This window comes from Ailuropoda melanoleuca, chromosome 16 (assembly GCF_002007445.2).
Source record: "Ailuropoda melanoleuca isolate Jingjing chromosome 16, ASM200744v2, whole genome shotgun sequence".
Classification (NCBI taxonomy): Eukaryota; Metazoa; Chordata; class Mammalia; order Carnivora; family Ursidae; genus Ailuropoda; species Ailuropoda melanoleuca.
Window position 1 is genome coordinate 57,423,860 of NC_048233.1, and position 11,707 is coordinate 57,435,566.

An 11,707-nucleotide genomic window follows, 5' to 3' on the forward strand; every position below is an offset into this window, starting at 1 on the left:
AATGTCTGTCTGTTACAAAGTTAAATTTCCCAGTTGATTTATACTTAGATCTTTCTGTAGTAAAAACGTTCCCACAATGAAGATTTTCTCTTTGAAACATTAAAAAAGCTCAGGAGATGTTGTTAGGTATAAAAAAATGAGAGCTATAATCTTGGCTTTCTTGATAGGTACTACATTAAAATTTGTCATAAATTTAACCCTTGGAGATGATGGATATTTCAAGAAGAGTGAGAATGAAGAATGGATCTATTTTGCTCATTTGATGTTTACCGAGTGTTTTATATAGCCTAGGCCTTCTCCTACATTTTTGTGAAATCATAAGAAAGAAATAACTCTTGGTGTACATATTTAAAGGAACTTTCAGCCTAATGAGAGAAACAAATGGAAGAAACCCTATTATAAAGCACAAAAACTATTATAATAAGTTAATGCATGTAGTGGCATGGACTTTGATACAAAGCTGTATCCGGGAAGCAGAATGAGAGCTTGGTCTTGAGGCACACATAGAGATTAATAAGAGTCGGGAAAGAATGATAGAAAGAGTGGCATGTCACATTAAAAAAAATGTGTGAAAATATGTGTCACATTAAAAAAAATATGTGTCATATATATGTCACATATAGAATGTGTGTGAGGGAGTCATAGGAGAAGGACAGGGTATTTGAGGCAGGTCACAAAGGGCCTGGATGCCTTACTGCAAAAGAGTTTAGATTTTATTTTTTATAGAGGACATAAACCAACACAAAACTTTTGACCCCTGTTCTAAAGAGGGCAATGCAAAATTAATGTGGAAGTGTACTGGAAGGAGACAACACGTGGTCCAAAGCAGGACTACAGTTGAAACTGGGGCATTCCAAGTGAGAATGGTGAAAAAAAAAAGAGAGAGAGAGAGAGAAAGAGAAGGAATTGAGATGTATTTCAAAAATTGATAATAACTGGTAACTGGCTGTTTGGGGTATGGGCAGGGAAAACAGAAATAAGAAATACCATGAGATTCGGAGCTCAAACTAGAAATATATTAGTATTTTTTGAAGACTGAATATGAATTGGATAAGATAAAATAACATGAAAGAAGCGCTTAAGAGGTCATCCAAGTTGACATCCACCCATCATGTATTCCATGAAGTAGAGAACTTTATATTAAACATATATGTGTATTAGTAAAATAATGTACTATACAAACCTAAAAAACAGATATGGACACTCTGATTTACGTTTCTCTTTGGACATAATCAATTTGCAAATCAACAAACTGGAGCATAAAAGGACTTGGCAGTTTTTCTAACAGTGTTGTGGGGCTAATTACCAGTAAAATTAATGTACTGAATATCAGAAACATCCTATCTTGAAACTCTGCAAAATTAAAACGACAAATAAATCACCTGTTTGTTTTCTTCCCTTGTGGAGTAGTGAATAACTGTTTGGTCAATGTAACTGATATATCATATTAATAATTAATATTCATTTTGAATAACAACTGTACATTTTTCCAGTGCTAAAGCACTGCCTAGAAAATAGTGTGCCTACTAATACTGGCATGCATGCGTACATGAAAGAACAGCTCAGTTCTCCAGATGTTATTTTTGGGCTATATTATATCTACAGAATTTGAATTCTACACACTAGCCTTTAATAACTCAAGCTATCCTTGTGTTAACTATTTAAGAGCATTGTAAACCTCAAGAAGATATTAAGCTTATAATAATAATAATAACAATAATAATAATAATAATAATAAAAAGTATTTGAAAGTGCTCAGCAGCGTTCTGTTTGAGGTCATATTTTCCAGTAGCTGAATTCAGTCCAATCCAGAAGAATTCAAGGATCACTGCAATTTAGTCTGTCAGTGAAGATATGGGTGCCCCTCTGTGAGTCTGAAGCTATCTAATATGGGTTCTAAACTAGCCAAGCTCAAAGAGAACATGCCTTCCTTGCTCAAACACAAATCTACTCAAAGAATGTGACTCTACCTTAAACATAAAATTCCTGGCAATTCCTCACCCCTAGAGGGCTAGGTTTGTTCTAAACTGACTAGAAAATTTAGTATTTGTAGAGTGAATTAGAATGAGGGGAAATCAATAACCTTGAGTCATGAGGTCATGGTATGTAAAATATTGATAATGGGCTCTGGCTTCAGAAAAACTGGCTTTATTTGTATCTTGTTTTTTTTTTTTTCCATTTATTGTGTGACTTGAATAATCTATTATTTAAGATACTTGTTGGATCATTCCAAGATAAATCCTAGTACTAATTACATACCAATTATCATTCTTAGCTCCAGGAATACAGAAGAAACTGAGATGAATGTATTCCGTACCCTCAATTTATATTCTTATGGTATAAACAGACCACAAAATAAGTTAAAATGTTAAATGAAATATAAAATGAGAATTCTAACAAAGAAAATAAAACAGGATTATACGATGGGGCATACAGGAAAGGTAACATGCTGCAAGAAAGGCCATCTCTACTGCAAACATCTATTGGGTTTACTAGAAGCAGGGCACTAAGGGGACATGCCAGTTATTCTTTTTTTTTTAATAAAAATTTAATTTATTTATCAGAGAGAGCGAGCGAGCACAAGCAGGAGGAGCTGCAGACGTAGAGGGAGAAGCAGGCTTCCCGCTGAGCAAGGAGCCTGACGTGGGACTCAATTCCAGGACTCTGGGATCATGACCTGAGCTAAAGGCAGAGGCTTAACCAACTGAGCCACCCAGGCATCCCTCACACCAGGTATTCTATATGGATAGATGTTTCTGTGATTTGTCCCACATAACAAACCCGCTGGACCTGCACGTGCATGCGCAAGCTAAAGAATGTTGTTTGCAAGATTTGTGCTGTGTAAATAACCTTGGGAGTCTGATTGTTTGAAATATATGATCTGGCCTCCGGGTCAGAACTGGTTTTTCTGTTCTGGACACCAAGAGCTGCAAATCGTGTTTCACATCCCCTCCTACTCCAGGCTGGGCTGGCCCCCCAGAATGGAATCGGGAGGGGAGGTAGACACACAAAGCCCAGGCTCCTTGAAAATATAGAAACATGACAACATAGAAATGCAGCTTGCTCCTACCTGTATGTAGGCGAACAAATATTTAATTTCAAACCCTGTTATTTGCCCTATAAAGATGGCCCTTACGGGCATGGGCATGGCCAATTGAAAGTCTCATCTGAGGGGAGGACCTTCCTCCCAGGCCTCTCAATTGGGACTCCAGCCTGGCTGTTTCCATGGGGCTTCCCCCAGCTCATGAGGTTGGATGTTGTAAGTACCCAATCTGATACAACTTTGTCTTATTCTCATTTATTGCCTATAATTACCTTCATCTATGTTTAGATTCCTTTGTTCTTCTCTCTCTATTAGGTTTCTATAATAATAATAAAGTTTTCTTTCTTTTTCGAAACTGAAACATGGCTTGTTGTGACTCTTCTGTTCTGAACATCAGGGTTACTGCACATCACAGATAATCAGAGCAGGGAGGAATGTATTAGTTCAAAGTTGTTCTAACAATCACATACTGGATACTGAAAATAAAATCATCTGAATGGAGTAAAGTGATGAAAGCACAAGTTTAATTTTTATTGCATGCCCGTTTTCTTCAGTGGTGTACATATATGCATGACATTCCTGACTTGCTTATCGAACACGACCCTAGGTTTGGTCAGGATCTACTGTTTTACACTAAATATTATATTTCATTATTATTATACAGATCAGGGAAGATAAGGTAGATACACTAGTACAAATTCAGCACCACTCTGGAATACAGAACCCAACCTGCCCACCATCCTGCTAGTAGGAAACAACTATCTTTTCCCCATGTAGCACATTTTATAGTATTAGACATAGTATTAGACTTCAGGGTATTAGACATTTACATAAAACTGGTCTATGTCCTGTGCCTCTGTTTGATACTCAATCTGGGACATAAATCGAGGTATTACCTGCCTCTCTTTATATTTTACCAATATATTTTGATAATGTACATTGAAATTAATTGTATAAAATTATGGAGGGTAACTGAGCTAAGTGGAGGTTAAACCATCTGCAGGCTGAAAACAAACCCGTATGTCCTTGACTTAAGAGAGTTCCCTGTTTAGCAGAAACAGACCCATAAATAGACAGAACTGATGGTTGCCACAGGGGAATGGGCAAAATGAGTGAAGGGGAATGGGAGATACAGGCTCCTAGCCATGGAATTGAATAAGTCACAAGGATAAAGGATACAGCATAGGGAATATAGTCAATGGTACTGTAATGGCCTTGTATGGTGGCAGATGGTAGCTACCTTTGTGGTGAGCATAGCATAATGTAAGACCTGTGGAATTCCTATGTTGTACACCTGCAATTAATGTAACATTATGTGCCAACTATACTTCAATTAAAAAAAAAGAGCTTTTTTAAAGCTGTTCAAAGCTGATCAGAAAAAAAAAAAACCCCCAAAACTAAAAAAACCCCACATTTCCTTGAAGCCATCAGAAAAGAGTTTCTTTATATGCATCACTGATGCATGTGGTATCTTGGTACTGGTTAATGTATGTTGTCAAAGCAAATAATAATAAAATTATTTGTCAAACTTATACATTAAGGACAAATATCAAAATACTAACAAATCTAATTCAATTTTTCCCAAATGCCTAAAGGTAAATTCCCAATTAAATTGTTTATCATCTGAGATGACTTTTAAAATTTCTTTCAACATGCACAAAAGAATGGCAGAGAAAATGCTTTCCAAAAAAATAAGAGTAACATTGCTATGAGAACTAACCACTAATTAAAACCAAATAAGAGTAACATTGCTATGAGAACTAACCACTAATTAAAACCAATAAGAGTAACATTGCTATGAGAACTAACCACTAATTAAAACCAAAACTTTACTCTCCCATTCTCAACTTGTGAAATTAATATGGTTCAGAAAATACTGCTGAGTATTAACGCTTCCAAAACTGTGGCTCTAAGAACAGTGCAAAAAATCTGACATATTTCATTATAAATCTCCTATTGTGCTCCTCTAAGTGTAATGAGCTGGAACTGCCAAAAGCCATCTGGGACTTTTTGCTGAACAAATCATTTTACATTTTTGGGTCAATGAAGAAGTCGGGTGGAAACAGGAGAATTTCTTTAAAGGCAAAATTGAAAGAAAAAGGGGTCCTCCACTAAGTATTCATGTCACAATACTAGGAAAGAGAGCATTCATGTGTTTGAGGAAAAATAATTCTATCAAAGCCCTAGGGGTCACATATTCTTCAAAATTAGAAAGCAGTGATTCCTACTGGACCTCTTGGAGACATTTTCTGACACTCCCTTTTTTATTCTACTTGTCATTCATATATTCAATATATTTATTAAGCATCTATTTTACAACAGATTCTGTAACAAAAGGTAGGACTAGGAAAATAAATAAAACCTAGCCCCTAACTTCAAGAAAGACTCAGTGCAGTGAGCAAGACAGACTTATACTAACAATTGTCTGTAAATTCTACATTATAAAATTACCTATAGAATATAGAAGATTGGCACACACACACACAAAAAAAAAACAGAGTGATTAATTCCCCTGAAAGTAGAGGAAGGAATGTGGCGGCAAGTTTTAACGAAAAAAAAAAAAAAAAGAAGAAGGAGGAGGAGGAGGAGAAGAAGGAGCAGCAGCAGCAGAGGAAGAAAATAATAATGAGCAAATTGGAACTTAAACAAGGGATAAGCTGCAAATAGCCAAAATATAATAACAATAACAACAAAACAATAATAACAACAACAAGAAAAATAGTATCAGTTGTTGGCTATGTTCACGACATACTGCTAAGTGCTCTCCATGCATTAATTACCCCATCTGTGCCTCACAAAAACCCTTAAGATTGATGATGATGATGATATCACCTCCATTTTCAGGATGAGGAACTGAGGACAAAAAGTTTAAAAACACTGTCCAAAGTCATATAGGTAAAAAAGAAAGACACAGGACTTGAACACAGCATCCAGTTTCCAAAATCTTTACACCAATCATCAGTCCGTACACCAACTACCAATCACCACATCATATTGCATCTCCCACCAAAGGGCATGTCAGACAGAAGTTACACGTGCAAAGGCTAGAGTGTAAAACACATCATATCTTCAGAAAGCTGTATGTTTTTCAGCATGACTGGAATAAAAACTCTACTTGTGAAAGTGTCAGAGTATAGGTTTGACAGAATGGAGACCAGATCACATATGCCAAGAATATGAAGAAGGTAAGGGAGAAATATAATAATGAAAGCACGAACAGACAGGAGATCACCACAATGTTCAAGGAGAGAGGATCATGCAGTCTGAAATAAGGTGGATTAATGAGGGTAAAGAAACAAGACATGCTAGTAAAATGTGGAGGAAGAGTCACCAGAGTTTTGAGAATTGGGTTGTATGTGGTAAAAAAAGTAGACTAAAATGCCTCCTATTTATAACCTGGGTTTATAATCTGGAAAATTTAGTAAATTTTAGTGATGCCACAAAACAGTTCACAGGGAAGAGAGCTGATACCCAGGAATCAGAGTCCTAAGTCTTCTGTCTTGAGGACTTCATCTGCATATTTCAGAGATTCATAGGCCTACTGTACATTTGTGAGAACATCATTTAATCACTAGAGATTTCTCTGAGTCAGACAGAACACCTTTGACAACCATACATTCTTTCTTGTAGGAAAAAAAAAATTCCCTTCATTCCAAATCCATGTAAAGCTGCAGGAGTAATCTAATTTCAGGGGTTTGTTCTTCAGATAGGAAAAAAATCCAGTCGGTGGTTTTGAAATCATATGGCAATTATTTTGTGAGACAATCAAATTGTTTAAAAATGTCATCTCATCAGGAGTCACATCATCTCATTGAGGTAAGTCAAAGAACAATTTATCCCTATTTTTTTTAAGATTTTATTTATTTATTTGACAGAGACAGCCAGTGAGAGAGGTAACACAAGCAGGGGGAGTGGGAGAGGAAGAAGCAGGCTCCTAGTGGAGGAGCCTGATGTGGGACTCGATCCCAGAACGCTGGGATCACACCCTGAGCCGAAGGCAGACACCCAACGACTGTGCCACCCAGGCGCCCCTATCCCTATTTTTAAAGGTAAAGAGAGGTTAATTAAGTGACCCAGCTTGAGGGCGGAAAATAAACACTGTCTGTAGCACCAGCTCTGTATAAGAACTGACAAATGACTATATGACAGATTGAAGAGTCTTAGTTTATACATTTTATTTAATTATACTGGCATATCCACTTACTAGTATAAAATGGGCTTAAAATGAAATCTGAACTGAAGAGTTGGGTTTTGTTTTTTATTTTTGTTCAAGATAGTTTATTCTTACTCCTTTGTAAACTTTCTCTCATCTGTAGATTTGACTGAACAGGAACATCAAGGTAACACTCTAAGTCAACACTCTAAATGGCCAACATATGAACACAAAATGTTCACGGTGAAATTTCGGTTTTATAGTAAACTTCATTATTCATTATATTAAAATATAATTTTAAAAATGTCTTCATGTTGTACACCTTACACTTACACAATGTTATATATCGATTATACCTCAATAACGCTGGAGATAAAAAGAATGAGAAAGGTTTCTGATTAAAAAAAAGAAAAATCTTCAGGAAGTGATGGTGGCACTTTGCAGGCTGTTACTGGCTATTCTCTGGGGGCTGGGCAGCTGAAGTTGTGGAGTAATCATGGGCAAGAGACTTTAGGGTCTGCTCAAGGTTACCTAATAAATGCAACAGCCACAGGAACTGAAATTTTTAACAACTTGTAACTACTAAATCTTGATTCATTTACAATTATTGATGGAAATCAGATCAGCAGAGAAGATGCTTAAAACATTATTTTTTCCTATAAAACAGCAGTGTGAGCAAGAACCGACCTCCAGTTGTGGAATTCTTATAAGAATTAAGTAACAATGCATCTATTAAGTTTGTGGGAGAGAGTTCAGAAAACCCAAGCAATGACCATTCTTTTTGCCGTAGGTTTACTGCTGTGGTTGCAGCTAGGTTCCCTGAAGTATACTACTACATTTAGCTGAAATCTTCTGGAATTCCCACATTTCTCTTTTAATCTGTAGGATAATATGGCTGGTTGGCTATAGGAAGATCATTATAGAAGAACATCCAGTAATAGAATTTTACTCAGATAATGTATTAGGAGATCTACAACTAGATAAACCATTTCCTGAGTTGAGAGAAAATTTGGATCATATGGGGGAGGAGGCCATAGCCACCCTGATTGTGGCTAAATACTGACTATTATAGCTAAATATTTAGCACAGTAGAATAATGGAACAAATGGAGGAACACCTAAAATGTATACGGAAAAAGAGAACCTCAGAGGTTTGATTATCATTCTAAAGCATGATATTGGGGCTCCATAAGATGAAGATAATTTTGAAGAAGACTTTAAAAATATAAACACAGCAATAAATACAACTCAGTTACCCATCAATACTGAAGATATAATTAATGATGACTATTGAATAAATATCAGAAAACAGACTCTGCTGGATTTTAGCTTATACCTGTAAAGGCTTTGTGGCCAAAGAGGACCAAGGATACTTAGCTGTTTGAGGTACAATTCCCTATATGACTAGATTAGGGTGCACACATAAAACTGCAAACCACTCACTAGTAAAGCAAACAAAGATGCTTCTGCTGTGGTAATCATATTGACAAAACGCTGCAGTCCGCAGCCAGGCAGGCAGGCAACAGACGCCATTACAAAGTATGGATTAAAATTATTCTGCAGCAATCCTCCATTTCTTCGACTTGTTAAGATGTAGATCCTTAACTAAAGAATATGGTTTGAACACAATTAGCAAGGATGAAATTATTTCCAGTATGGACATTCCAGATAATGGGACTGTGTTGTGCTTAATCATAAAAACCATCTATGAAAAGCCTACAGCAAATATCATTCTCAATGGGGAAAAGCTGGAAGCCTTTCCCTTAAGATCAGGAACACGACAAGGATGCCCACTCTCGCCACTATTATTCAACATAGTACTAGAAGTCCTTGCAACAGCAATCAGACAACAAAAAGGGATAAAAGGTATCCAAATTGGCAAAGAAGTCGTCAAACTGTCTCTCTTCACAGATGACATGATACTCTATATGGAAAACCCAAAAGAATCCATTCCCAAACTACTAGAAGTTATAGAGCAATTCAGTAATGTGGAGGGATACAAAATCAATGCTCAGAAATCAGCTGCATTTCTATACACAAACAATGAGACTGAAGAAAGAGAAATTAGGGAATCCATCCCATTTACAACAGCACCAAAAAATCATGTTATCTTGGAATTAACTTAGCCAGAGACGTAAAGGATCTGTATTCTAGAAACTACAAATCACTCTTGAAAGACGTTGAAGACACAAAAAGATGGAAAAATATTCCATGCTCATGGATCGGAAGAATTAACATAGTTAAAATGTCCATGTTACCCAGAGCAATCTACACTTTCAATGTCATCCTGATCAAAATACCAATGACATTTTTCAAAGAACTGGAACAAACAGCCCTTAAATTTGTGTGGAACCAGAAAAGGTCACGAATCGCCAAGAACTGTTGAAAAGGAAAAACAAATCTGAGAGCATCACAATGCTGGATTTCGAGAAGAAAACTGGCACTGTCTTATGTTCTTCATTATGTCTGGGTAAACAGTTTGGAAGAAAACCCAAAGCTCATTTTCCCAAAGGGGGAATTCAATAATTGTGGATGGAAGAGGAGAAACAATCACTTTCCATTTCTTGAATCACTCTGCTTTCGCTTGAGTTTTTGGATCCCACCCTCACTAGATTTTCATCCTACACCCTGATTGCTACCACTCAGAGTCCTTGGCAAGTTCTTCCTCACATCCTTGATATTAAAAACTTAGAGTGCTCTGGGGACTTTGCTCTTCTTCTTCTCCCCCCCCCAGGGTTTCATTCTAAAACACTTTTCTATCTTCTACCAACATGTATGTTTTGGATGATGGAATCCAATTGCTTTACTTTGAGTATCACCTCTGAAAGAATAAATTCAGGTATATACTTTAAGCCCATTTCTCCTTCCTACATTCTAGACACTCTATGTAACTGCCTACATATGGCACTGGTAGTTTTGTACTGTGTCAGTTTGGCTAATCTGGGTTAATATTTCTAAGTTAAGGTTGACGACAAGGGGGAAAAATGAGATGTGGAAGCAAAGGAATGGCCACCAAGCAGGCCTGGTGCTGCTCACACAAATTTTTGTAATCTCGCTCACTTTGTTAATAAGGAAAGTCACAGGGGCGCCTGGGTGGCATGGCGGTTGAGCGTCTGCCTTTGGCTCAGGGTGCCTTCAGCTCAGGGCGTGATCCCGGCGTTGTCGGATCGAGCCCCACATCGGGTTCCTCTGCCTTGAGCCTGCTTCTTCCTCTCCCACTCCCCCTGCTTGTGTTCCCTCTCTCGCTGGCTGTCTCTATCTCTGTCAAGTAAATAAATAAAATCTTTAAAAAAAAATAAGGAAAGTCACCGTATCCATCTTTTCTAGCTGTTATTACATTTTCTCTTTTCAACTTCTCTGTTTTATGACAGAGCACATTGTGTTCTCTGTAGAGAAGCGATCCAACTTCTTCTCCAAGCAAAGCTCATCAGCAAGGTAAGAGGGGGTAAGAGACACAAGTTCCAATTTGTTCTCACAGGTTCCATTATGTCATCGTAGATTTTTCCATGGGGGGGGGGCTTGTTTTGTACTGATAACTCTGTTTCACTGTCTGTTTTCTCCCAAACTGCCAACCCTGCTTTTGAAGTGATTTCAGGATGACCACCACCACATACAAAAAGTACAACTTTCCTAAAAAAATTCTTCATCAGTTCCAATAATTTTGGAAGTCTAATCTTTATAATAAACCCCTTCGTCCATACCACTCTTACTGGTTCTGATCCTCTAACCAAATCCTACTTGATGTGCTACTTGACACTCAATACCTACTTGGCTTCTCAAATGCTGTATATCCACAACTGAAATCTTGATATCACTTCTACCACAAACTTATGCTTCCTAAATTTTCTCCAACACATTTATAACAACTTTATCCTTCTTCCTATTAAAGCCAAAAATGCTGGAGTCACTCCCAATACCTCTATTTCCCTCACACTAATATCCTCTATTTCAGGAAATACTCTCAGTTCTATTTTTAAAATATATCAAGAATCCAACCTCTTTCCAGCCCCTACATGGTGCTTCATTCTGTCCCAAATAAATCATGACTCACTGGAATAATTATATCAGCCTCCTAATTTGTCTTCCAGTGTCTATCACGGCTCCTAAATTTATTCCCAACCCACTAGGCAGAGTGAGTCTGTTAGAAAATAAATAAGATAATGTCACTTTGTTCAGAACCTCCTAAGTCTTCCCACATCACTTAGAATAAAAGCTAAAATCCTTACTCTGATTCAAAAGGCTCTAGTGCCACCATATTTTGCTCATCTTACTATTCATATTTTTCCCTCTAATTCACCTCTTCTGTCCATATTGACCTCCTCCTCACACCACGAATTCTCCTGCTTCAGGCTATTTTATGCTTGCTTTTCCCTCTGCCAGGAATGCTTTATTTACAATCACATGACTTTTCAGTCCCTTCCTTTCAGACTTTATTTCTTCTTGAAAGCTTCCAGAACTACTTTAAAATTTCAACCCTCTCTCTCAAAAAAAAAAAAAAAAAAAAAAAAAAGG

General features: G+C 37.1%; 1 pseudogene; it reads left to right on the forward strand.

The window, feature by feature from the left end:
• LOC100464885 overlaps window positions 1–11,707 on the forward strand; it is a 97,019-nt pseudogene that overhangs the window by 6,653 nt on the left and 78,659 nt on the right.